Source organism: Melospiza melodia, chromosome 1 (assembly GCF_035770615.1).
Source record: "Melospiza melodia melodia isolate bMelMel2 chromosome 1, bMelMel2.pri, whole genome shotgun sequence".
NCBI classification, from domain to species: domain Eukaryota; kingdom Metazoa; phylum Chordata; class Aves; order Passeriformes; family Passerellidae; genus Melospiza; species Melospiza melodia.
In genome coordinates, this window is record NC_086194.1 from 102260338 (window position 1) to 102285979 (window position 25642).

General features: G+C 39.5%; 1 protein-coding gene across 3 annotated transcripts in view; it reads left to right on the plus strand.

The window, feature by feature from the left end:
• SEMA5A (semaphorin 5A) overlaps positions 1-25642 on the plus strand; it is a 314341-nt gene that overhangs the window by 11956 nt on the left and 276743 nt on the right. For all 3 annotated transcript variants that reach the window (XM_063162897.1, XM_063162890.1, XM_063162903.1), the window contains exon 2: positions 6648-6723. The gene's annotated coding sequence lies outside the window, so the exon portion shown is untranslated. The remainder of the gene's footprint in view (positions 1-6647; positions 6724-25642) is intronic.

Below are 25642 nucleotides of genomic sequence, written 5' to 3' on the forward strand. Positions count from 1 at the left end.
GGCATCAGTAGGTCCTAGTATGGTAATTAAGATAATGTGCTGTAATATGTTGCTTTTGTAGGGCTCTTAATTAAACGTTAGGTTGCTTAATGTTAATGAAGAGGGGTGGAATATTGAGGGTTGACATTTAGCTCTACTTCATTAAAAAAAAATTGGAAATAAAAGTTCTACACTCTTTGTTATCTTCGTTTTAGATTAGCAATGCTAATAAAATGAGCTCTTATGCTCTGTTGAGTTCCTTTTTGCTGTGTGTACATTTTAAGGCCAAGCCAAATCAGAATATCCCTTGCTTTACTGTTTAGTAATTTGGCTCAGTTCTTGTAGATCTCGATCTGTCCTGTGCAGGACAATGCCCAAGGCATAAGGCAGGCTGGGGCACTCCAGCATTCTGCTTTGGGTTAAATGTGTGTAAATGTATTAATGAACAAATAGTTCTCTAGAAGTTCTGGTGTTGTTAGCTGATTGCTCTCTGCCTAATCCATCAGTGGTAAGAACGTCTTGTGAATTTTGTAACTAGGTGGAATTGCTCTTCTCTGCTTTCACTCTGCAGTGAGTCAGCCAAGATGGTGTCCCAGCAGGGGAAATTGTGTCTGTGAGCAAGCTGAAGGTTGCCATCAGGAGGTTGCCAAATGTCCTGTTAGTGCTATCACATGCAAGACATGCAGGTCACCTTTCCTGCATTCCCATAGCCCAGGCTGCGTGTATTGCTGTCAATACTGAACTCTGAGCAAGCAGGGGGCTTGGGCTGGCAGGAGCTGCTGGCACTCACAGAGCTGTCAGGATTTTTCCTGCTGATTTGTGTCCTGAAGCTCAGGACAGAGAAGGGCAGCTGCTGGTGTGTAGGTGGGTGGGGGTTTTTCAAGGAGCAAAGATAATGATGTAGGTGGTGGGCAAGAGGGGAGAAACAGCTGGTAGAAATAACAGGTGGGATAGGATGTTTTGGGTGAGTGGGAATAGAGGGCTTCAGAGGAAACCAGAGCCTGTGTGGCATAGGAGGGCAATGTGGTGGGAGCTAGTAGATGGGCAGCTGCAAAATTGTGAAAGCCTTTCTCCCTTCTCTCCAGCACTACACACCTGGCAGCCCACTGGGGGCACAGTGTTACCCTCTTATTCTCACCCTGACTGCTCCAGCATCACACTCCTTTTGGACTGGATCAAAAACCAAGGTGCCAGCTAACCATTTCCACAGCTGCTGCACTGCTTTTCTTAAGTGCTTAGAGGTACACAGTTAGCTATTGAATGCTAACACAGAGTTTCTCACACACATAGCTGCTTGAAGCCTCATGGCTGTGTTAATGTCAATAATTCCCAGGCAGGAGGAGTTGCTGTATAATAGGAACTACAGAAACCAAATTCCAAGTTGGAAAACTGGGTCAGGCTAATTGAAGTAATGTCACCAGCTCTGAGGGCTGTGGACAGTGTTCTCCTTTGCATGTTGAAGGTCTGTGGATCTACAGGGCTTTCAGCTGTTCTGCAGGTATGAACTTCCATGCACCTTTTTTTTTAATTTGCTTTGTGTTTCTTTTGTGAATTATTATCTGCTTTCCAGTAGAAGTCTAATGTGGATGATATGATCCTATGCATGTGTTATGGAAATAAACAAATTAATTTTTCAAACGTATAAAATGCATCCTGGTTTGTGGTACCCACAAGAGATCAGCAAAACCATTGCATAAATTAAAGCATACACTCAGTGTGAAATGATAACAACTTTGTTTTATATATCTTGGACAGAGGTATTTGGATTAGTGTGGCTGCTTCATAACCCAGACTTTTTACTCTCCACCTTTTATTTCTGGAAAAATAAAAATGTAGTATTTTTTACCAAAGCAGTCAAAAAGCCAATATTTTCATTTGCCTGAGAGCTTATGATCATCAGAAGACTTATGAAGTATTAATACTTAGTTTGGTGTGAGAACGCAGTTGAAATAGGTTGGAAAATCATGGTGGACTTCTGCCTGAGTTCTATTTATTGTGGAGAAGATGGAACACAAAATATTTGCTTAAATTATCTGTAATACAAAGTATACTCTGAGATAATAATAACAAATTCTATACAGCTTCTTTATTCCACTGTCAGCACATCCAGACTTTCCTTTTCCCCCCCGTGTCTTTAAATATCTTCTTGAAAACCTTTCAAAGGTAGTTTTATTAACCTAACATAGTGCAGATGTTGCTAGTTCGAGAAATAAGTCACAATGACTTGTAGTACTGTGTCAAAAATACCATTTAGAGATTTAGAATGAGGGGAGCAATTAATGAACAGTCTTCACTACAAACAAATGTCAGAGACTCCTCCAGGGCTAAGCTGTGCCATATTCATTAATTGCTCTTTTGAGCAAAGTTGGTGATGATGAGTGGGTTTAATTAAGTATACCTGAGAAAATCCACAAAAACAGATCCAAAGTATTAGAATGAAAGATTTGCATTTGATTTAATAAATAAAGACCTTTTCATTCTCAGGGGGTTTTGTGCTTCATGTAACAGTTTCTGGCTGACATTTCTCCCTGACTGCTGAGTTGTCCTCACTGGAAAGTGGCAGACATGTCTCATGGTTTGCTTCAGGATGCATGCCAAATACCATGCCCATATTTAAGTCTGTATTATTAAATATGTATTAAATTTGTCATAATGGAAGATCTCTCTCAGAACTCTACCTGTTGAAAAATGGCAGGAGAGGGAAGAAGCATATGTGAGTAGAAAGATACAAATCTTAAACTGCTAAAGCTCATTCCAAACTTGCTAACCCAATAACCTTGCTAAAAATACCTCCTTGGGAAAACTCTGTATATTCATGTGTTAAAAAAAAAAAAAAAAAAAAAAAAACAAAAAACCAAAAAAGCTCCCACCATATGTAAAGCTGTTTTTTTTTTTCAATGTACTTTTGTGGCTTACAGGTCTAAATTGAAACTTGATAAGTGGTGGCCCCCAAAATCCATGTTATTATGTGAAATACAGGGATACATGTATCAGCATGGGGTTTTTTGTCACATTTTTGGTTCTATTTTGACATGTGTAAGAGTCTGCCTAGAAGGAAAAGGCTGCTTCTGTATCTTTTCCATGTATTGAAATGAAAATTGCATTAATATATAAAAAATACTATTAGTTTGTGTTTTGATGAGAGGGTTCTGGGGGAGGGGGCCCTTTTTACTTATACTGCTTTTAGGTGTTTGTTTTGCTTTTATTTGTACATTCTATTGTGTAAAGTCAATCAGAATGTGAAGAACAGTATAGTGAAAGTACTCATAATTTTCAGTTTTGAGCCAAGTGGTAACTTGAAGCTTTAATAGCCTTTCAGTACCACTTCAGAAATGGAGAGGTGCCATTGGACAGACATGTCAGAACTTAGTAAAAATAGCATATCCTGCAGTGGGCATTAATCCAGAAATCTAAATTTAGCATTGTATCCTGGATATAGTACTGCAGGTGGTCACATGCACTAAATTGTATTCAGCACCCTCTGTTATTCAAGCAGGTCTCAACATTCTTATTTTAAACATTTTATGGTGTTATGCAAGGCTACCTTGCTGTTATTACTGTGGTTCTTTATATGGCATCAAAATGTGAGACGTGTTTCGTAGGAATTAAAACAAAGCCTTAGCCAGAGATGTTTAGTGTCATGGTTCTGCGTGAATGGAAGTCAGTGGCACAATGCCAGCTGACTTCAGCTGGGAGTATTAGTAGATCCTGACTTATTTCTGATAATACATATAAACACACAGCCAGCTGGCAGGTTTGAGTGTGATTTATTTCACATTATTCTCTTTTGCTTGTAGCATTCCAGTAGAGTTTGGCCAAATAGGCTTGAAGGAAAGTTCTATCCGTGCATTAGGGGAATGTAAAGCTTGAGGAGAAACAGAGCTCGGGTATTATGGTTTGATTAATTACTTGAATATTTATGCAAATTACAGTAGGTTCTGATGAGTGTCATATGGGGAAAGTCTGTACTGACCTTTTCTTTCCATTTATTCTACCCCCTTCTTCCTGTTTCTGGAGCAATAGAAGGACACAGGATTTTTAATAACTGTGGGCAGCAGGTTTCTTTAAAACCCACTGGAATGATTTGTAGAAATAAGAATTTTCTTATGACATAATTACTGAGTACAGGTGTTAGTTTTTGTGTTTGTTTTCAGATAGGGAAACAAGAGCATATGTTTCTCACTCTCTCTATAGATGACTATGTGTGTGGGCAGGGTGTGGGAGAGAGACGACAGAACTCTGTGTGTATGTAAATATCCTCCTAGAGGACAAACACCTAGGAAAAAGATGGTTTCCTTTATTTTTTATATTTTAACTATATGTGATCATATATTTTTATTCAGAGAGTATTACTTAATGGTTTGGAGGTTATAAATAGACTTTTGACTTTTTAACATGATCTGTAAAGTGAGAGACTGCTGCTTCACATTTTCAGATTCATCTGCAGATCTTTATTGCTTTGGTCACAGTTTTTTTTAACAGCAATTCCTTGTCATATTGAATACTTGTGAGTATTCCAACAGTTTCTTGGGTGATAAAAGAAATTATTCATTTTTAATTTAGATGATGTCTGATATTTTCATTACTTTCACATGTAAGAGTTTAGGTAATGCTGGGGTGGAGAGGCTGGATTTTTAGGTGTAATATTCATGACTAGAGTGAAGAGAAAGCCATTCATGTGTACTAAAGGGGACACAATGAGTACAGTGGGTAAGATGGAAGTGTGATTTCTCCAAAGATTCGTAGCAGAAGCTTATTCTGTTTATTTGCCATAGTAGACTACTGGCAGGCTTCAAAACAGTGATAAGATTGAGCAATACTTGTGTTTTAAAAAGGCTGACAAGGAAAACACCCACACAGATAAAGTGTTTAATAAAGGTAATTTTAAGTGATTGCAAATGCATCATGTCTTTGTGGAAATGGAAGTGCTCAGTGGCCTAAGCAAGTTTGCTTTTTTAATTATAAATCTTTGCTATTGTAGGAACAATAAGTTAAAAAAAACCCATAAAAACAAACAAGGAAGAAAAGTAAGCTTTTGCCCTCCAATATAAACCTGGCATCAATGGTTCTGTAGTGTGGTGTAGTGTCACAAGGATCTCTGCTTCTTATTTGCATCTTGGAGGAGCAAGTGTTGCAGCCATGAAAGTGAACAGAGTTGCAAGGGCAGCAGCCACACTGAAAGTTGGTGCATTAGCTGGAAGCAGAAATGAGTTCTGTGGATCTGGTTTACTTTCCAAGTGAAATTGATGTATGTGGGTAAGTGCAAGCACCAAAATGAGCCTTCTAAGAAAGTATTCAGTACAGGATGAATTTTGGGAAAGCTGAATGCTGTGTCATGAGATCTAATGAAGTTGTAGTTATTGTCTTAGCATGACACCTATTATAAAGGCACATAAATAACAGATTAAGGAAAATATGGGCATGTAATGCCTTTCTCCTGTCTAAGGGAGAAACTAATATGTACAAGCCTGTGAAACCTTTTGTAAAGGAGTTCAGTCTGCTTCAGTGTAAGGTGCTGCATGGGTAAATAGGTCAATTATATCCAAGTTCAGTGAACTTATTTTAAAAATAATTTTAAAAATTGAGCACTAATAAGATTTTAATACTCTGATTAAGAAAAAATTGCCTTGCTGTTCTAGTGTTAGTGCGAACAGCAACATGAACAGTTGAGAAACACATTTAAGATAACCAGAATTTTATAAAAATAAAGACTGGAGATACCAAAATTTCTCAAATTTCTTCTATGTTCTAAGATTTAGAAAAAAAAAAAAGGCAACAGCACCTTCTGCCCCTTCCCTGAAAATGACTATTTTAATGCTTATTTCAACTACAGCAGTTGTGCTGGCCTAGATGGGGGCTAGAGGAAAGAAGACTTCTGAAGGCTGAGCTTATTCATGGACTCCTCTTCCCCCTCAGCTTCTGTGCTTCTCAGTAAATGCACCCTGTGCAGGCAAAGCATTTTTGATTCATCTCTCTGAACAACTACATCTGTGGCTTAGATGGTTCATCTCTTTTTATAAGAAGGATGTAAGCTTCACAGAAATAAATTATTCCCATATTGTTGTGAGTTTTTGCACTAATTTTAGACAAAGATGCTTTAGATGAGGGGAAGAAAGTTCTCTGTCTTGTTTAGGTGACAACTGGAGACTTGCATGAGAAGTAGAAAATGTGGCTAGTTCTTTATAATATGACATTTTAGGACAGATTGACAAACAGCTTGAACGACATTTGAAATGTGAGATGTTGTAAGAACTCACTGCCTTTGCTGTGTGTAAACACTGCTGTGAGAAAAACAAGCTTTTATTTAAAAAAGAAAAACGATGAGGGAGAAAAGAGCAAGTTATGCCTTGAGCTATTTCCTTGTATGATTAACACCTGGGCTGTCTTCAGAAAATGGCTTGTCTTTCTGCTTTTGTAATTTCAGAGTGGGTATTGACTGAGCAGTAGGGGGCTTTTTTCTTTATCTGATGCCTTTCTGAGTTCTTTGCAGCCTCCTGACTCTGTTAAGAAGCTAAAATTGCAATTTTAGCTATCAGGCATAGAAATCATTAACAACATTTATTGACTTCTAAACACTCTGCTGTTATCTCGATGCTGTCAGATCACCTTTGCCCACTTTCTACAAAACATAATTGAAAACAATGAAATTTCTCAACTTTTGTGGACAGGTTACAGACTGGAGAAGATTTTTATCTGAGAAGACATCATTCAAGATGAAGCTATAAGAAGCTGCATGTGCTAGAGGTAAGGACAGCTTTAACAAAGAAATCTTGACAAAAAAAAAAAAACCGTGTGCCTTTTCTACTTTGTCCTTTGCATTGAACCAAGGGATGTTTTGCAGAGGTCAAATAAGAAAGTTGTAGTGGAACTGACACAGAAATCCATTCATGCTGACTTCAGATTTGTAGGTTTCAGTATCTGTAGCTTCCTTGCATAGCTCAGTTCTGTTTTACAGTAACAATTAATGCTTTGGTTTTGATTCTTTAGGATTGATTTATGTATGAAGCTCCTTTGAGAGAACAGGATAGATAGCATTGCCACTGCTTCAGGTGAGGAAATGAGTGAGAATAATTAAATGCAGCTTTAAAGTAGTCTTATGTATGGAAGAGCATTCTCCATGAGGAGTAATAATATCCTGTCAACTAAGAAATGAAGAAAAGGTAAAGAGAAGATAATTTAAATTAAAAAGCAAAGAAATCTTTTAATAGACCAGAAAGTAGGACACAAAACAAAAAGGAAGCATACTGTAAAAATGTAAACTCTTTTTTAATACATTAGCAAGTCAACACATTTCTCTTATATTTCACTTTGTATTTGGAAGCAAAGCTACATGCAGATACATCTTGCTGGAAATATGTGATTATTTTTAATTAGAACCTTGCACGTTTCTTTGCATATTAAGTACAACAAAGGAGTTAGTAAATTGATATATGGGAATGTTAGAAATAAGGTAAAAGTAACCTGGGTGGTTATAGTTGTTACATACTGACTTTGACAGTCTGGGTACTGTAAGTTCTCCCATGTTTTGGAGTACCTGTGAAAACTGGGAGTGGTGACAAAAATCTGCTTTCTAATGCTGTGTAATAATATCATTTGGAGCAAGCCTTTGGCCTTCCAGATATGGATTATATCTGTTCTGAGGATGACATAGCTGGAACAATCTCCCACCCTCCCCCTCAAATTATGTGTTGATAAAGAAAATAAAATACTACCCCTGTTTGCTGAGCTTTGTTTCTTTTTGTCACTTTTGTGTGCTTTTCCTATCATAGATTGATCCTCCTCTGTAAATTTACCAGACAGTAACATCTACATAGGAGTCCTGTATCATGAGACACTGGGAGCTTAAAATGCTCATCACATATATGTATATGAACTGTACTATTTGTCCTGATCTGGAATATGTCTTTGATATCATACTTTTTAAATGCTGAATATGTTGTACTGCCAAAGGAAAATAATCCTCCCTGCCATCCACTGCGCTTTTTTTCAATTTAAGCAGGTTTTACCAAGTTCCTGTCAGGTTGGGGTGCAGTGGCTTTGTGTAGATTAAGCAGTAAAAATTGTGTGAGAAGGATAAAAGAAAGGTTGAGAAGAGTGGTCAGGAAGTGGCAGGGTGTTAGGAGATGGGTTTGGAGTGAGTTCAGAGTGAAGAGGCTGATCAGGATGCGTGGGAAACGGATACATTGTTCTCAGACACAAGATGCGGAAGGCTGGTATCATTTGTTGGGAGGAATGTGATGAAAAATGAGACTCTGATAACTGTTTGAAGGTTTGAAAGCAATCTTTGATATATTGTGAAATACGTGTCCAGTGACATTTCCTAAAACCAAGGATGGCAATGCTGGCAGCTCCACTTCAGATGAGGTCTTGTCATTTTTTAACGTTGCTACTCTGTGAATAACAGAAAGTAACACTTCTGCTGAGCAGTAGAAGTGTTAAGGCTGTGATGTGCACAGGGAAGGTGCTGTAAAGTGGCACCTGGGGCTGTGGTGTGGCACAGGAAGGTGTCTCACTGCCACCTCTCAGGGCCGGGCCTGGTGTGGGAGTTCACACAGAGCTGGTGGTGTTAGCGCCGTAAATAGCTCTGGGGCACTGTCCTGGTGCATCACCTCAGAAAGAATTGAAGTGGTCATCAGACCATGCCCACAGTGGGTACTCCCTCCAAAACTCCTTGGGCAGAGGTTTGCTTTCAGCTTTGCTGAAGTGCCTGGGTTCTCCCTGTGATTTCTGAGTTCATTGTCTCTGGCACTGAATGTGCGTGCAGCACAAAGGTAGCCATACACTCATGGCTATTATGAACTCAAATTTACTGCCAGAACGTGAATTCCAATCATTATGGGGCACCTAACATTTAAATAAAGAAACAAAATTACTCAACCTTGATAATTCCACTTGCCGCATTCATATTTATCATTTTGGTTGTGCAAGGGAGGGAAGGAAAACTTGCCCTGACATGAAGTGCCAAGCTCAGCTGGACATCAAGCTGCAGCAGGTGTTCTTGAGGGATGAAGGACCTGCAATTTGCAGGAAGCCTGCTTGGGAGTAGAGGGCTGTCTGCTTTTGGACAGCAGATTTGCAACTACTTGCTGAAACTTTGGCTCAGTGACTGTAGTTGCTGTTGGCCTCTTTGGAACATACAGAAGCTTGCTTGCTGTACCATGGTGATTAGAAAATATTAATTTTGTTATGCACAAAAATCCATAATGAAAGTCCTTAATGAAAGGTTGACCATTTTCTGCTACTGTTAATTTCTAAACTTTTTTTTTTTTGCAAATGTAATTGCTGCTATGATTACAGAATACCAAATTGAGTTTGGGGACATATGCAATATTCTTTTACCACTAGTCTAGTCAAATAATTTTTAATGAGACAAAGAGCTTGTTGAACACCCAAATTGGTTTGTTTACTTCAGTAGCTTAACTGCATTAAAATCAAAGAGTTTGCATGGGCAGGGGGTAATCTGTGTCATTGCTGGGCACCATTAATCACTCCCTCGACTGAGTGCAACACTTTTGAAAAGTGACTTATAGATGATTGAATAACTTTACTCTCTACACCATTAATGGCTCCCAGCAGGCTGCTAGTCTGCAATCACAAACATCTGTGCATTTGAAAGTTTCCACTTCCCCAAACAGAGACATATTTTACTAAGAAAAAAAGAAAAGGGAAGAAAGGGGAGAATTTGTAATTGTGTGAGTGGTCTTTTGGAAAAAGGGCTAGTGGAAAATGTTCATGCTTTAATTCTTTGTTCATGCTTCTGTGTTAAAGTGTCATATGAGTTTACCTTGAGGTCTTAATGGCATTAGAAGAATTTTTTTAATTTGTTTTTGTTGTTTTTGCTCCATAGGATCTTTCTGACATTTGATATCCAGTAGTGAAAGAAGATATATCCTGATTGCCTAGTAACTCATGGATGTTTTTGTTTTAACTGTGCTTAAAGTAAATATAGCCACTTACCCCTAGACACTGCACAGTGTGCATTACTTATTCAAAGCTGATTTCTCTTTTGGAAACCAGCTTAACAGAACAGAGAGCAAAAATCCTTTCTCCAGGCAGTCTGCTACTTCTAAAGTAGTCTTTTAGACAATCATTTAATGATTCAGGAGAAGAGTGCTGGATATTGGCTGTGTTTCCTCTCTGCAGAGTGTCACGGTGGTTCCTCACCACACCTGAACCAGGTGGGTGCTGCAAAGCTGTTGTGACTCTCACAGAGCTACTGAGGGAGGGTTGCTTGGGACTGGAACAGATCGTCCAATCAACCACCCATGTTCAAACTGTGTTTGTTTTCCTTTAGCTTCTTCTAGCACATTTTGCAGACTATCTCAGCTTTTTACTTTTGAGGACTTCCAGTACTTGTCCTATATAACCTGTAGAGTATTAATCCAAGAGAAACATATTAAAAGCATGAGATTGATGGTGCTGTTTCAAAGTTCACTTTTCACTGTTCTTGCAGTGAAAAGACCTCACCTAAGAGGACTTGATAGGTAGAAAAAAAAGGATGACCCAAAGGAAATAAGAAGAAGGAAGGATGCCTCCTTTATCGGTCAAAGATAATTGGTTCTGTACTGAAGACGCGTTTTAAGTTATCTATGGGTAAGGATATGACAGGATTAATCAGTTTCATGAAGCAGTGAAAATTTACTGTGTAATTGAAAGGTGAAAGGTTTGCATCCGTTAATCAGACTGGTACTGGGGTAAGATGAAGATAGCCTTGAGTTAGAAGTTTAACAATTAATATTGAAAAGGAAAGTGAGATGAATTGTGTGTGTTCCCTAACATCTATGCAGAATGGGACTCCTAGGTAAGTGTCTGTTACCCCAGAGCATGTTATAACCAAAAGTTGATGTATAGTGGGATAAAAGGACATCTGAAGCTTCAGTTAAGTACCTCTTTGACAAAGCTAACTATGATTTTAGGAGACTGGGCATCTTTGCCTATTCCAGCATTGCTACTATGAGTGAGAAATGTTGGATCCAGAGTTCCCACTTCACTATCAGTTGAGGAGGCAGATTTTTTTGTGCTGTCTCAAAAAACTTGTCCAGCTACTTGGATGAGGCACCCTAATAGGTCTTGTGTGCCTGAAAATTTTTCCTATGAGATTTCTTTATTTTTCTGTGAGCTTCTAATCTGTTTAACTTCAGTAGCTTGTGGTTTAAATGTATTCATCACTGTCACTGGTGTCCTGGACTGAGCACCCAAGGGGTGAGGTCCAATTCTGAGCAGAAGATATGAGTTTTGAACATCCTGAATGTATTCTGGCTTGTCATCTGAACTGATGATTCCTACTGATGGTAGGAAAATGGTAGGAAAAAAGCACGGCTGACAGAGTGATCATATTGCGCAATTTTTTTGTCCACTACACTCATATATTTTCTTTGTACATGTGTTGCACTACTTGTTCCTTTTAGTTTCAGAAAATTACTTGATTATTGAAAGCAAATCCACTGCAAGATGGAACTATCCCATGGACAAATACTTCCCTGTAGAATTCCTGTAGCCAGAGAAATTTAAGCAGCTACAGCAGTAGTGAAGTGGCAAGGATTGGTCACAAAACTTCTTTGCCAAGAGGGGATTTTGTTTGGCCTTATGTCTGGCCATACTGCTGGTCCTGATCTTGTTAAATGCTTTCCACTACCCAAATTATTTTATATGTATATATTTGTAGTATACAAGAGAGGGGCTTTGTGTGTCAAGACCAGGAAAATGAGTTTTCATTCCATCAAGGCAGAATTGATAAGAGGAGGATCATGAGCTACTGGCACTTGTCCTGGAACATAAACTACAAGTGCTATTAAAAGAATGTGGCTGGAGCTGTCTTTAGCATGAGCATTCAATAGAACATCATGAGGAGAGCGCATAAATCATAATAAACTTTTATAATCCTTTTCCTTTATAAGTTACAGGAAATTAAGAAATCTTATTTGTTCTGTGTGATTTTTTCTTTCTTCCTTCCCACCTCCCCTAGTGCTTGTAGGTAGTGTTGGATTATTCAGCTGCAAATAGTTTGTTGTGAATTTATCCCTAATATTCGCACTTTCATTTATTCTTTTTTTTGTTTTCATTGTTAGTGACTGAAACTTGGTTACTTAACTGCTCTTTGTATTCTCGGCTGCAACTGTCAATGCTGGTGCCCAATTCTGCTGATGGATTTAGTGATACAAAGCTGGGCTCCAATCAGCAGTGTGTTCTGTAGGCAGTGGGCAGATGGTGATATCCAGGATCCATGATGAGCTGAGGCTGGGTCCGTGCAGACCCTGGTAGGCACTGGCTGTCCGTGTTCACTCTTCACTTGTGAGCTGCTGGTTTATGTCAGCTCTGAGCTTGTCCAGTGAAATTTTTCATAGCAGCTTCTGAGCAGCCATGCTCTCACGGGGTGGGGAGGTCTCCCTGTGCCAGCCCCAGTGCTCTGGCTGTGCCTCCTGTGATGTCTCCATACAAGCGAGACCCTGGCTTAGCTGCAGGAAACCTCTGGCATTGTGGCAGAAACGGGAGACTGCAGTAAGTGAAATGTGCTCTACACGGTTCTACAAGCCCTCTAATTTGGAGCTTGTGTGTTTACAGACCATGATAACTGAAGCTAAACAAAGCCAAGCAGCCTTTAAGAGATGTAATAAAAACAAACAAGCATGTACATCTCTCTTCCTAGGTGCCTTCATTATGGCAATGGCTTGGGAGTGAGGCTGTAACTAATCCTCTAAAGTGTCAGCCTCTGTTATTTATAAACTGCTTTCTCATCTGAATGATGGAGTCTCACCCTCTCTCATGCTTGCAGAAAAGTTGATTTGGGTTTTATTCCCGTCTTCTTGTTGGTAATAAAATGTGCAATCATATGTTGTGCTCTTGACTAAGTTTCTTCTGCATCTATCTTTGTTGACATCAAGCATTAATAACAAAATATTTTCTCCTGTTTTTGTAGAGAATTGTCTAACTGAAAACTGAACTGTGTAGGGGGAAAATAGCATGTGTGAGCAAAACCAAGCCTACATATTAAAAAAAAAATCCAAAACTTATTAGTAATTAACTAATTATTAATCAATCTGAGCTACATATAGAAGGAGGTCTTGTATTTTGTGACAACATGCTTATAGTGTTCTATAAGCACTTTGGGACACTATAAGTGTCCTTTGGTTATTGTCTGGCTTAGGTGTGGCAACAAAAGCTGTTTGCAGTCTTGTGCTTGGCATGGAAGTGGCCAACAGGTTGTGAACCAACAGGTTTTAAGTATCACTGCTGAATTCCACACTACAGTGTTGCTTTTAAAGCAGAAGGTTTGTGTTGATAAATGAGTCAGCTTCTGGTAAAGCAAGGGCCTGGAAGAAAGATTTTTTTTCTGGAAACAGTACTTGTAAAGGATGGCTTGAGGAGTAAGGTACTAGGTAGGGCTTTTTAAAAATAATGAGTTAATAAGAGTTGCCTTTTAATAAGATATGATCAACTGTGTAAGATACATTTGCATTGTAGATCTGAAGTGTATGTGTTCCTAAATCATTACTGACTATTTTATGCTTTTCATCCTCAGATGTGAAGTTTAAGTACAAATATCTGTATTTAATACTCGGCACTAAAAGTAAAGTGTATGTTTGGTCAATAAATTAAGGAATTATGAAAGGAATTTTGGATGGTCTGAGTTCACATGTCATACAAACATAACATGATCAATTTTGTATGAAAAAAATTGATCTTTTTGTCTGCCAGAGGAAAAAGAGTACCTTCTAATCAAAACTACAATGGGATAGTAATAAAAAATAAATTGGGAAGATTTATTTTGTATGGGTCAATTATGCCACATTAAAAAAAAAGTACAACTTTCCCTAGGTGTATTAATATAATACAACACTGAGATTGTCACCAGCGTTCACTTCACACTGAATGACACCAGTTTTTCTTGGAAACTATTTAGTAATCACAGAATCAGAGACTGTCCTGATCTGGAAGGGACCCCACAGGCATCCTCAAGTCCAACTCCTAATAATAATGGTGTCATGGTTTTGGGTTTTTTTTCCCTCTCTCTCTCTTTTTTTTTTCTTTTTTTTAATCACAAAGATATTCAACAGGGAACAGTAAAATTGCTCTGGAACCCCAATACTCTGGTACAGAAAATTTAGCACTTTTCATGTCATGGTAAGTGCGGGGAGGTCCTTCTCACAGCGTGGATAAGTGTCCGGAGAAGGCTGGCCTGGCTGCAGTGTGGGCCAGCGATGCAGAGTGATCTGCACTAGTACTACAGAGTGTTGTGCAGATGAGCCCAGTGTTGCAGCCACCATGGGTTGTGAGCAAAGAGCTGGGAGCCCTTTTCCAGTGGCAGCTGGAGTTCTGCCTCTTGGGCTTATGCAGGGAGAAGTCAGTGAGAGTTTCCTGGCGCAGGAGTTTCTTTCTGACAACACTTTCAGCACTTTTTGTTTCCAGTCATGTAAATAGTGTGTGAGCTACAGAACAAGATCAACTATGGTATAAAAATGGGAAAAGAGATAAATATTTTCTGCTTTGCTAAAGAACGGGTGGTGGAAATGACACACCTAGCTAGTTGCTAGTCAGAATTGGGCTGTGATCATCTGGTTTGCATTAGAAACTGTGAATGATACTGATAAAATAAGTGAATAGAAGAAACTGGCATCAAAGCTAACTACTTTCCCATATCTTAAGGTAGAAATTAAAAACTGACTCTTTTTTTTTTATGCTTGCAAGCATAATTACAGCTTGACTGGTATCCTTATGGAAAACAGATTTTCGGCATTGGGTTACTTATTCTTGAAGATAGGTTTCCAGAATAAGAACAACGTGCTCAGGCGTTTAAAAAAGTTTTTTTATTTTTTTTTTTTTTTTAAATATACAATAATGATTTCTTAGCTTCAAGGCTTTAGGTTAAAAATAGATAGAACAGTGAGCTGAAAAAGTCTTTTCTGTCCTGGCCAATGGGTTATTGTCTGCTCTATACATTTAGCTGTATACCAACAAAGGTATGAAGATAAACCTTCTCCCTTTGCTCCCCGCAAAAAACTTTGAAGGGTGCTGTTCTTTGTTTAGGAGTGGGCTAGAAAAAAAGAGTATTGCTCAGCTTCAAGCCTTGGCTGTCATCTCTTAGCATTTGTGGAAATACTCCCCAGCTTCCAGGAACAGACCTGTGAAATCTGTGAGATGAAGACTTTTTTTAACAAATGTGGTCCTGGCATTGGTTTGTGTACTTACTAAGTTACATTTTGACTATAAATTCTTATATTGACAAGTGCAGAACATAATTTGTTGCTAAACAAATTATAAGCTAATGTAATAAGCTCTTTTTGTTTTTTGCAACAAATAATTTTTGATGCTCTTATTTATTTATTTCTATATCAAACACCATCTGTGTTCTTTATTATAATACTGTAGTTTTAGCAATTAGCACTACATTGCTAGTGCTGTACCACATATGTTAATAATTTCTTTCCCAGTTGGCATTGATCTTTTGTTCCATGCTGTTGGTTCTGAAATCTGGAACTCTGTTACCTCTAAATTACCGATCCTTGAGCCATGAAGTATGTTTCAGGTTGTTTTGATATTACGTAGATTAAGTTTAGAATATTTTAAACTCTGCAGTGCTGTGTGTTGATTTATTTATTACTTAAATACAACACAGCTTATCTGAGGTAGTACCGTTTTTTTTCAAATGCAGAGGACATTTGCAGTGTCTCCTGCCCTGTCTGGAAGTTACTGCTCCTTGGATAATTAGCGTGGATTCGTTCACTGTAATCCTTAAGCAAGTAACTTCTGGATGAATTGGTGTGTTTTATAGTCAGACCTCTGCAGGAGTCAAAACTCTGCAGGAAATGATCTGATTTCCTCATTCCCACTTCTGTAACACTGAAGATGATGGCTAGCTAAGGGCCCTTCCAGAACATGGAAATACTGTTTCCGTGTTGTTTGACTCGGCTGTGTTGAATGCATCCTGGTATTAAACAACAAAACAATCAGCTTTGTATGATCAGAAGCACAGAGGAATGACTTCTTTCTTGATGTTCTCTCATGCCTCTTGTTATGATGTTCTGAATGTGCCCACACAATACTTAAAGGCAGAGGGAAGCTTGTTCTGTTTGTGGTTCAAGCTGGCTGGCGGGAAGCCAGCTCCCATCTGAAGGCTGTGCAAACTTTTCAGTTCATTGCAGTGTCAGACTTAAGTTAACACAATTCTGCTGTGTCTACAAGTCTTATTTTTTCCCCTGGGTTTGTTGGGCAGCTTGGAGCTCCTGAGGTATGACCTTTTCTTCAATACATGACATAACTGTGCTCTTTATCACATATGCCTTTTTTTTCTTTGGCAAGTGATGAATTGAGATTCTGCTTAGAAACTTTAAGGCTCTTCACTTTTTCTGCTCTACCTACATGCCCAGACCCATTTGCTGTTTGGAACTTCTAACAGCAACAGTTAATGGTTTTGGCTTTTTTTTTTTTTTTTTTTGCGTTCAGTAGCTCTGTTACTGCAGCACTTGAAAAATGGGGTATGGAAGAAAACCAAAGTAAAGAATTTGCAATTTAGAAAATTTGTAGCTAGCTTTAGATTTGGAAAATCTAACCCAGAGTTTTTATATTTGTGTCATGACTGTTTAATTCACATTCCATCTTGCAAGCTAGGCACTCAGAAAACAAGGGAGGTGCCTCTGGGAAGTTATGTATGGGACTTGCTAATCACAGTGGAGTAAAGGGGTAGTAGTGCCCCCAAACTTTGGCTGGAAACCTCAACTCCATTGGTCTCTCCTCTGTGACCCTCAGTGTTACTTAAGTGAGAACCTACCTTTAAATGGCTTCTCCCTCCTCCAGCCTCTCCTATAAACAGGTGTGCAGTGAAAGTGTAGGACTGAAGATGAGAGGTGTTGGAAAAGGCCAGAGCATCGAAAACAGTCTGGGGAGTGAAACTGTGAAACTCAGGCCGCTTCCAGCCCTGGCTGTTGAGCTTGTGCATGTAATGCAACCAAGTCCAAGCATCAAGTGACAGACCAGTAGTGGCTGAGAAACAGGGAGTGGAAACAGGAATTTGAAGTAGCTGTTGTTAGCTTGAGCTCTGCAAGGGCCATCATGCAAATAGGATTTTCTGCTCTACATGAGAATTTTGGGTCTGTGGACTGGCTGCACTCTTTTCATATTTATCAGGAAGGACCACTTGTTGCAAGCACTGAGTTGATGGCAGGCCACCTAATTCCTTTGACCCTTCAACTGGAATAGCAAAAGAAGCCAAAGTCACATTTTGCTTACTTTTTTATTGCCTCTCTTTAAAGCAGTCATGATTTTCTTGAGGCTATGAACAGAATTCATTTTCATCATCAACACTAACTTTATGCTGGTTTCAGAAGCTTGGAAGTGATCTTTATCAGAAACTGGAGGCTGATCCTTTTCAAAGAAGGCATGATGAAGTCACAAGGGTAGAGGCATTAATCAGATCTGTTTGCTGTCAAGCAGGTTCTGTGTTCCCTGGATAATCAGAAACCTTGCCCGCTGCTTTGTGTCTCTGCAAAGCTAGCTATGCTTTTACAACTAGAGAAGAGAGAAAATACTTTTTTCTTTTCTCAAGGCAGTCTAGATAGCTCTGGAGCTTTCTACACATCTGTTAGCTGGGGCTGAAAGTCATTCATTAATTAGCAATGTTCTCTGTAGCAAGGAAATATTATCCCAGTTGTAAGATTAAAGTATGACCTGCTCCTTTTTAGCACCAGATCTATATTTCAATATTTGCAGTAATTTGTTTGAAGGGCCTGGCCTGGACACCCATTAAAATGCATTTATTTTTAACACTTGCTCCAAAACCTTATACCAGTTTCTTTTTTAGAATGTGCAAGGCTGTGATTTACAGCCCCTGCTCTCCAGCTCTGTTGGCGCGGTCAAGACCTACGGCTGCTTCAGCACGTGGGTGGGTTGGCAGGTGTGATAGCAGTGCCTGGACTGTGCCTTTTGATTCCACAACACTTTCTTGACAATCAAAGGTGGTGTTGACCATGAGTTTCATTATCAAAAAGGTTTTTTTTTTGTGTGTGTTGGTTCAATTTTAACACTTTTAACTTTGGATTCTGAAAGGTGTGTTGTTGTTACTTATTTTAAAGAAATCTACTTGAGATGAGAGTGTGTTAAGTAGCCATTCTTTTAATTGGTTGCCTATTTTTAGTTTCTCTTTTGTTGTTGTGGTTGGAGGAGTAGAGTTGATATGTGTGCAACATCAGCCTTTTGCTTGTCTTTAGTTCCTGTGTGCACAAGAACTCAGGGGAGTTGCAGATTTAGTGCTTTGTTCTACCTGGTTGAAAGGTCTAATGTTAACCATGAGAGTTGTACATATATCCTCTGCCTGCTCTCCACATTAAGGAAGAAGATAAGCTATGGATTTTGGTTCTTTGGCTTCAACTGGGGCTGGATTAGAGGACATGGAAATCGAAGATTACCTTGTTCTTGCTATTGTTTTTCTCTCACCTGTCTTTGTAATTGTTTCAAACCTATGTGTGTCCCAAGACCAAGTCTTCAGTGATCTTGACTTTGCAGCTGTTCTGTGACTGAAGGTTTAAAGTTTTTGATTCAAACTTCTTTAAACATTCTTTTGGGTGAAGGAAGTATTAATCATATCTTTCAGAATTTAGTATTTGGTTTTGTAGCTTAGTTGTAATGAGTGTTGCAATCTCTTGCAGAATTTAGTATGTCTCTTTTATTGGAGATTATAGAATGCATTTTATGGCTGGGGAGGAGGAAGCTGCAGGAGAGTACATTTCAGTTTTTCTGCCACCAAGTCAGAGGAGCTCATTTCCAGACACAAGGCTCTATTACCATTCTCCATCTCCTGTTTTTTATAATTGCACGGCTACCACCTCAGTTTGATTTGGACGACCTCACCAGAAATTGGCAGTTACAGGAGGGATGCTCCTTCCTGTCTGTCTGCTGAGGGCTTGTCCTCACATGTACCTCTGGCATATTGTTTGCCAGGTTTGATGCTGGAATGGAAAGGGGCTTGCTACTGTGACCTGGATGTGCTCTGTCTGTCTGGGGCATTTCAAATTTGTATTCAAAGAGCCCAGTCACAGGCAGATTTGATCAAAAAACAATTTGAATTCCTTTTCAAGACATGTAGCTTACATTTAGTCTCCTCTCTAAACCTTACAAACAGCCTAAAAATGTGGGAATTTCCTTAGATGATGATGATATTATTAACTGTTACTATTATTATTAGTTTTTTGTGGTGCGTTGTACTAAATTTTAAGCACTGCAAAGAGTAAAGGACAATACAGATGTGACAGAAAATGCCTGGGATACAATCAGACAAAATATATGCTGTTGACTATTGTGTGACTGCTAAATGAAAACAAAGGAAAATGTGAGAAGAAGAGTAGGTAAATAAGGATTGTTTTATAAAACACTGACAGGAACCTAACTTATCAGGATGGAAAATCATACATAACTTTAGAGAATGTTTCAAGGAGTTTTTGGAGTATCTGCAGAATGAGCATAAATATGTATTCTGTGCCAGAGGAATGTTTTCCTGGTGCCAGGTAATATTTTTGTTGTTCTGACTTTTTAAAATTTTTTTTTTAATCCTTCTAATCTAAATGAGATTAAAAAAAGCCACAAAACCCTCTTGACTAGATTGTTTTCAATATATATGGGTTTTTTTCTAGTTCTGTCTATTGACATCCCTATCTTATTGTGGTTCTGAAACTCTGATGTTATCTAGTCATGCCATTGAACTAAATGATATATTTAGGCTTACTGTAAGATTTAGGATTAAAGGAGATATCTACCAGAGGCCAGTTTTCCAGTGTTACAGATGACTCTTATACTTGTGAAACTGTTATTTTCTTCACTTCTCTGTGTCTCTCTTCTCTCCAATAAAGTGTACAAATCCCACCTTTATTATATTCTTTTTTTCTTCCTTTTTAATCCAGCATGTCTGCTGTGCACATCAGGAGAAATGCATCGTGTGTTTGTGTAAAAAGTGTGTGATATGGATCATTATCAGTGATGAAATCTGTCATTCAGGCCGCCCTTCCATGAGTTATTGGAGGATATTATAAGAAACTATTTTGCTGCTCTGTGAATCAGCTTTGGGATAGAACAGAACACAGCTGCTGTATTTCAAGACTGCTAAGGGGACACAGGAGTGGAAGTTGGAAGTCATTATAGAGTCATAAGTGGTAGAGTTATTAGGAACCTTTGAAGCTCATCTAGTCCAATCCCACTGCTGTGGACAGGAGCATCTTCCACTAGACCAGGTTGCTCAAACCCATCCAGCCTGACCTTGATAACTTCCAGTGATGGAGCACTCAGAACTTCTCTGGGCAGCCTGTTCCAGTGTTTCACTGCCCTCATGACAACAAATTTGTTCTTTATGTCCAGTATAAATCTTTCAATTTAAAAACATTGCCTCCTGCCCTGTCATGGAGATCTTGGCAAGAAGTCTCTAGCTGTCTTTATTTCAGCCCTCTTTTCGTATTGAAAGGCCAAAATTTTGGTTTCCAGCGCAGCTTCTGTATGGAATTTGCTGTCTGGGTCACCGATTATTGTTTTGTCTGTTGCCAACAGAGCCCTGTAAATATATCTCTACTGTTTCTTCGTCTTGTCCCCACTTTTGTATTGTTTCTGCTTCCCTCACCATCCTGTCTTGCCTCTGCAGGCTTTCTCTGCATGTCTGCTTTGTACTGTTCAGTCCTGATCTGGCTTCCTGAAGCTCTGCTGTTCTGTCTCATAGTCCTTCCTTTCCGTTCCAGTTAATCCTGAATTCATTGCCATTGATAATCTGATCTTTATTCTTTTTTTCCTTCAGTAATGCAATGTTCTTAAGTTGTTTTTTACTGGCCAACCATTGCATTTCTGTACTGTGGGACTTCTGGTTTCTCATCAAAATTGTTTTCTTCCTCCTTCCCTTCCTTTTATCTCAGGTCTAATGGACTAGCAGATCTGTTCCCTCCCTCTCTTGTGCTTTTTTTCCAGAGCCTTATGAGGCTGTGATGGTCTCTTTAACCAGCCAAAAGAATCGGAGTTTTAAATGAACCCATCTTGTGGGTATATGTATTTCTCTGCTTAGGGCTTTTTTTTTTTTTCCAAGAGCTGCTGCCTCAACTAAACCATTTTGGTCCCTCTGCATAGCTTCCTACCCCTCTTCTTTTCTTCCTTTTCCCCCAAGCAGCTTCTTTCTCTCCTTGGGTACCTCAAGAGAGAATTTCTGCTAATACAGGAAAGCCCCTGCCTCCCATTCTCAGTACTTTCTTGTTTCCATCCTTGGTGCAGCTGGATCTATGGGCTGACTTCAGTGGTTATGGCCTGAGGGAGTGTGCTCTGCAGCATCCACATGTCAGCGAGCTGGCCAACTGTTGCTGTTGAAAGATGTGATTTATAAGAGATATATTTGTCTCATAGTGTTTGACTTTGGCCTGAAGAGAGAGCTAAGTGGAGTAAGGATAGACCTTAGCTGAAATATAATGTGCAGCTGTTCTCCAAACATACTGTGTTTATGACCCAGGATAATTCAGCTAAAACGATCTGGAAACCTTCAGAGATAAAATGTGTCATTTGATGGTTATACTTCTTACTTTCTGAAGCTGCAGTAAGCTTGCACTCTCACTTTCTGATAGGTGAACCAGCTGGAACTTAGAGTCTTGGAAAGGCTGGTTTGTAAGAACAGAAGATCTCGGTTCATTTGGACAGGCTGTATTTGCTCCAAGAGCTGGGCCATACACCTGGTGGATGACAACTTTTCCAGAGGAGCCAGAGTATGGCTGGAAAAAGCTTCATTCCACCCTGTCGAGTAATAATGTTGTACTGAGAGGGGGAAAAATATCAGCATGATAGATACCACTCAAGATCACTCTGGACATTTTTGTTTTCACCAGCATATGATGAGGGATCAGCTCATAGTGCAAGGACTGGAACGTGGCCAGGACCATGGAGATGGCTAGACAAGTTACTTATGTGCCTAGGATGCTTGGCCTGAGCCTGATGTTGCTTTTTTTCCCCCTCTGTAACCTCTACAGAGTGGAACTGACATGCTTCTTATTAATAGTGCCCTGGAACAGTGATATGTAAAGGAGGTAAATAACATTTGTTCTCCCATCCCTTAACATACATATTCAATACAAAATGCCAAAATATGTGACTAATAAATGGTGCAAAGTTTCTGTAAAGAATGCTAATAGGTTTTCTGTGTTCTAACTTCCACTTGAAAGTGACTTCTAATACTCCAAACAGAAAGCACTGTACACAGCAGTAATTTTCTGTGTGCTTACTAGAAAACTTCAGTACAGGATCTGATTATAACCTCTCTTTCAGCTTCAATCAGAGGTGCTGAATTTTAACCCTAGAACACTGATTCATGTGGAAGATTATGCTCTCTGGCCTTTGCTCCAGAACAGAGGGAAATTTAAATGGCGGACTTATAAAAATATTGTGTCAGTCAATATTTGTCTTTACACAAACATACTGAGTTTGGAAAGTGTTGTAGGTGTTCAGCTTGAGGAGGAGTCTAGTAATTATGTGGCAGTAGATTTTGCTTTTCCTTCTCCATCTTGGCTCAAGGTGCTGCCTAGCGAGATTATCTGTGTGCTTGCTGCTATGAGCAGGGCAGTCCTAGTTCTGCTGTGTGCAGGGTCTTCCTCTGCTGAAGGTGCCCTGATTCACCCCAAAATGAGCACAGTTTTCTGTTGCTCAGAGGAGTGAACTGGCTTGCAAAGCATCCCAGTGAGCTCCAAGGAGCTCAAACGTGGACAAAGAGGGGTGAGAGTGGAGTGAATTCATCTACTTACTCTACAGCAGTACACTCTGCTTAGCTCAGCCTCCTTGGTTGATATAGCAAATTTAGGTGGAATTCAGAGCAGCAGTAGGAAGATGCTGGGTGCCCCATCCTTCCCCTGTTGCCAGAGGCAATGGTGTTTCTCAGAAAATAGTCTGGAGTAGTCTTCACAATGGTGCAGTGTGAGCAAGACCCTGTATTTGCCATCACCTTGGTCCAGGCAGTGACTGAACTGTTCAGCTGCAAGTTCTTTGAGCTCTTCAGTCTGCACTTGCCATAGGAGGCTGCATTTCAAGTGCATGAAACATGTGAGGTGTCAGACATCCCTAACAGCTGGCAGGGCCATTCCACCAGATCCAGCAGCTCTGCTGGTGCACAGGACAGGAAGGCAGGAAGGAGTTGGGCCTTAGGGGAATGGGGGGAGAAGTGAGGAGGGGAAAGGATAGAGCGAAATGTGGCCGGAAAGGGAGTAAAAACAAATTGTGAAACAGAAAAATGGAGTAGAAAAAAAGCTCTTGCGTGGATTTTATGTTGCCTTATTTCGTAAAGGAAAATGTAGTAAAAAAATGAAAAGAAAATGTAATTACTCAGACTCCAGGAACTCTGGTCTGATTGCCTTGCACTGTAGTGCTTGAGAGATTCTACTTTATATTTCACTGAATATGTTTTGAATGGTCAGCTGTAGATTTGGTTTTGGTGTGAGGTGATATGGAGGGTCACACTGTCTGTTTGACAGCTGGCAAGAGCACTCCCACTGTCGCTCCTCCAGCCCAGCCTTAGGGAGGAGACAATACCAGAGTTATGCCTGGCCTTTTTGCTTGCTTGTTCTGTGTGCCACCATGGGAGCTGGGCACTTGGGATTAGTTTTCTTTTTCCTTTTGGAGTTGGTTTGTTCATCCACTGGCTGTAGCAGGGATCAAGGAGAAGGGTGGATATTTTTAAACATGGTAGAAAAGGATGTGTGGTGAGAGGATTTGTTATGTACCCGTCTGACCTGAACAAAGATTTGAGGTCCAGCAGTTGGCTTTGGGGGAGTCATTTTTCATGGAAGTTTTCTGAGAGGGCTTGCACCTAGATTACTGTTCCAGTCCCTGGCTGCTTAGCTGAAGCAAACCTCTTCCTACAGTTCTAACTTGCATTTTTAATCACAGACCTTGAATCACAGACACTGGATTCCTTGCCAGTAAAACTAAACAAAAAGCATGCTCTTTATCTACTAATGGATGCTCATACCATGAGACCAGACTGGAAATAGAATGAAGTGAAGCAACCCCAAACGTACATGGTATACTTACAGGCATTTTGTTTTTATTGTAGGGGAAAAGTTTTAAAACAGAAACATAGCCTCTGTGTATTTCTTGTTCACTAATTTTTGGTGGCTTGATGTCCTTCTCATTTCAAGGGTGTGTGGCTATAGTTACAGGTGGTGAAACCTAGACTGGGGAACAGCTTGTGGAAGAAAGACTGGTGGTAGAGGAGGTCCATTTTGTGTGAAATGCCAATTCACAAGTGGATCCACAGATTTCTACAGACTGAACTGGGTGCTATGTCGTACCTGTGCCAGACAGCAAGAGTGTTGCCATGTTAGTGTCTGTTTATACCAGCATTCCAGTTTTGACTTGGTTATTTATAATTTGACTGGATTGCTATAATTATTACTCTCTCTTAGGCCAATAGCTATTGCACCAGATGGTGAAAGTGATCATGCTATGACTCTGCTTTGCCTTGCTTAAGAGTTCTCAGAATCCAACTGGGCCTGCAGAAAAATTCTTCTAATAGAGATGGGTTCAATCTTTGGCTGAATTCTCTGTCAAAACTTAGAGGTGTCTCTAAACAAAACCAGTCTGTATCCCATAGTTAGATACCCATAATTCTAAATAACCAGCTAGGAGTATACACCAGGTATTTAGACAAGCTAAATCTTCTGGATATATTTTAGAGATTTCATCTAATTGTGTGAAAATTAAACTTCATGTTATTTTTATTCTTTGTTGAAGTATATGAAAATTCATTATCAAATTTAGGTGTATCAACCTGGTTGTGGTGGGGGAGCTTTGTGGACAATCTGTTATTTAGATCTGTCACATTAGGAGCTGCAGGGAGGCTGGCCTGGATTATAAATTTGTGCATGAGGACTCTGCTAGGCTTTCCCTTTAACCTGACAAGAGGGGTGAGAAAAAGCTTTGGGTGCCAGCATGTTATGGGAACAAAGCTCATTGTAGGTTTTGGAGGGAAATGCTGGAGATCCCCTTAGCAGGGGGGTTGAAATAAAGGAAGAATGGGGTGGAGGAGGTCATTTCCAGACAGCAGCAGGAGCAGATGTCAGAAGAGAGGTATAGTCTGTCACTGTATTTAGATGAGCGCAGCTTTTGCCAAACTGGCTATGCCCTCTGCTATCTGTTTGTGTTGTGTTTTTGTTTTTTAAAAACCAGGGAGAAGAAATTACAATGCTCTTAGTTGTAATCTGAGATTGTGATTCCCTTTTCAGACTGTTTTCAGAGCTGCTTTGAAGCAGTTTCCAAAACAGTATTTAAAGATAAAATTGATTAAGGTTTATATTTTAAAAGCATGACAGATTTCTCTGCTTAATTTAATAAAATTCAGGCAGGTATGCATTTGAACCAGTAAAATATTAGATTGAATTTTTATATCTGTGCTGAGTCTGTCTGAAGGGCAGACATGGGAACAGAATATTGTCACTAAACTCTGCCTTCAGGGACTGCAGTTGCATGTTTTGGAGCTGTCTCCAGGCCACCATTGCAATCAATATTTGCTGTAATCACAAATGAAATGAGGGAGTCTTAAAGTGGTGGGTGCATTTAATAAGATGCTATAATAACCTAGCAATGAATTGAGGATCAATTGAAACTTTTTAAATTGGTGCTGAATTGATTTAGTGATTTGCATTTGGCTTAGTACTGTATGACTGTTGACAAT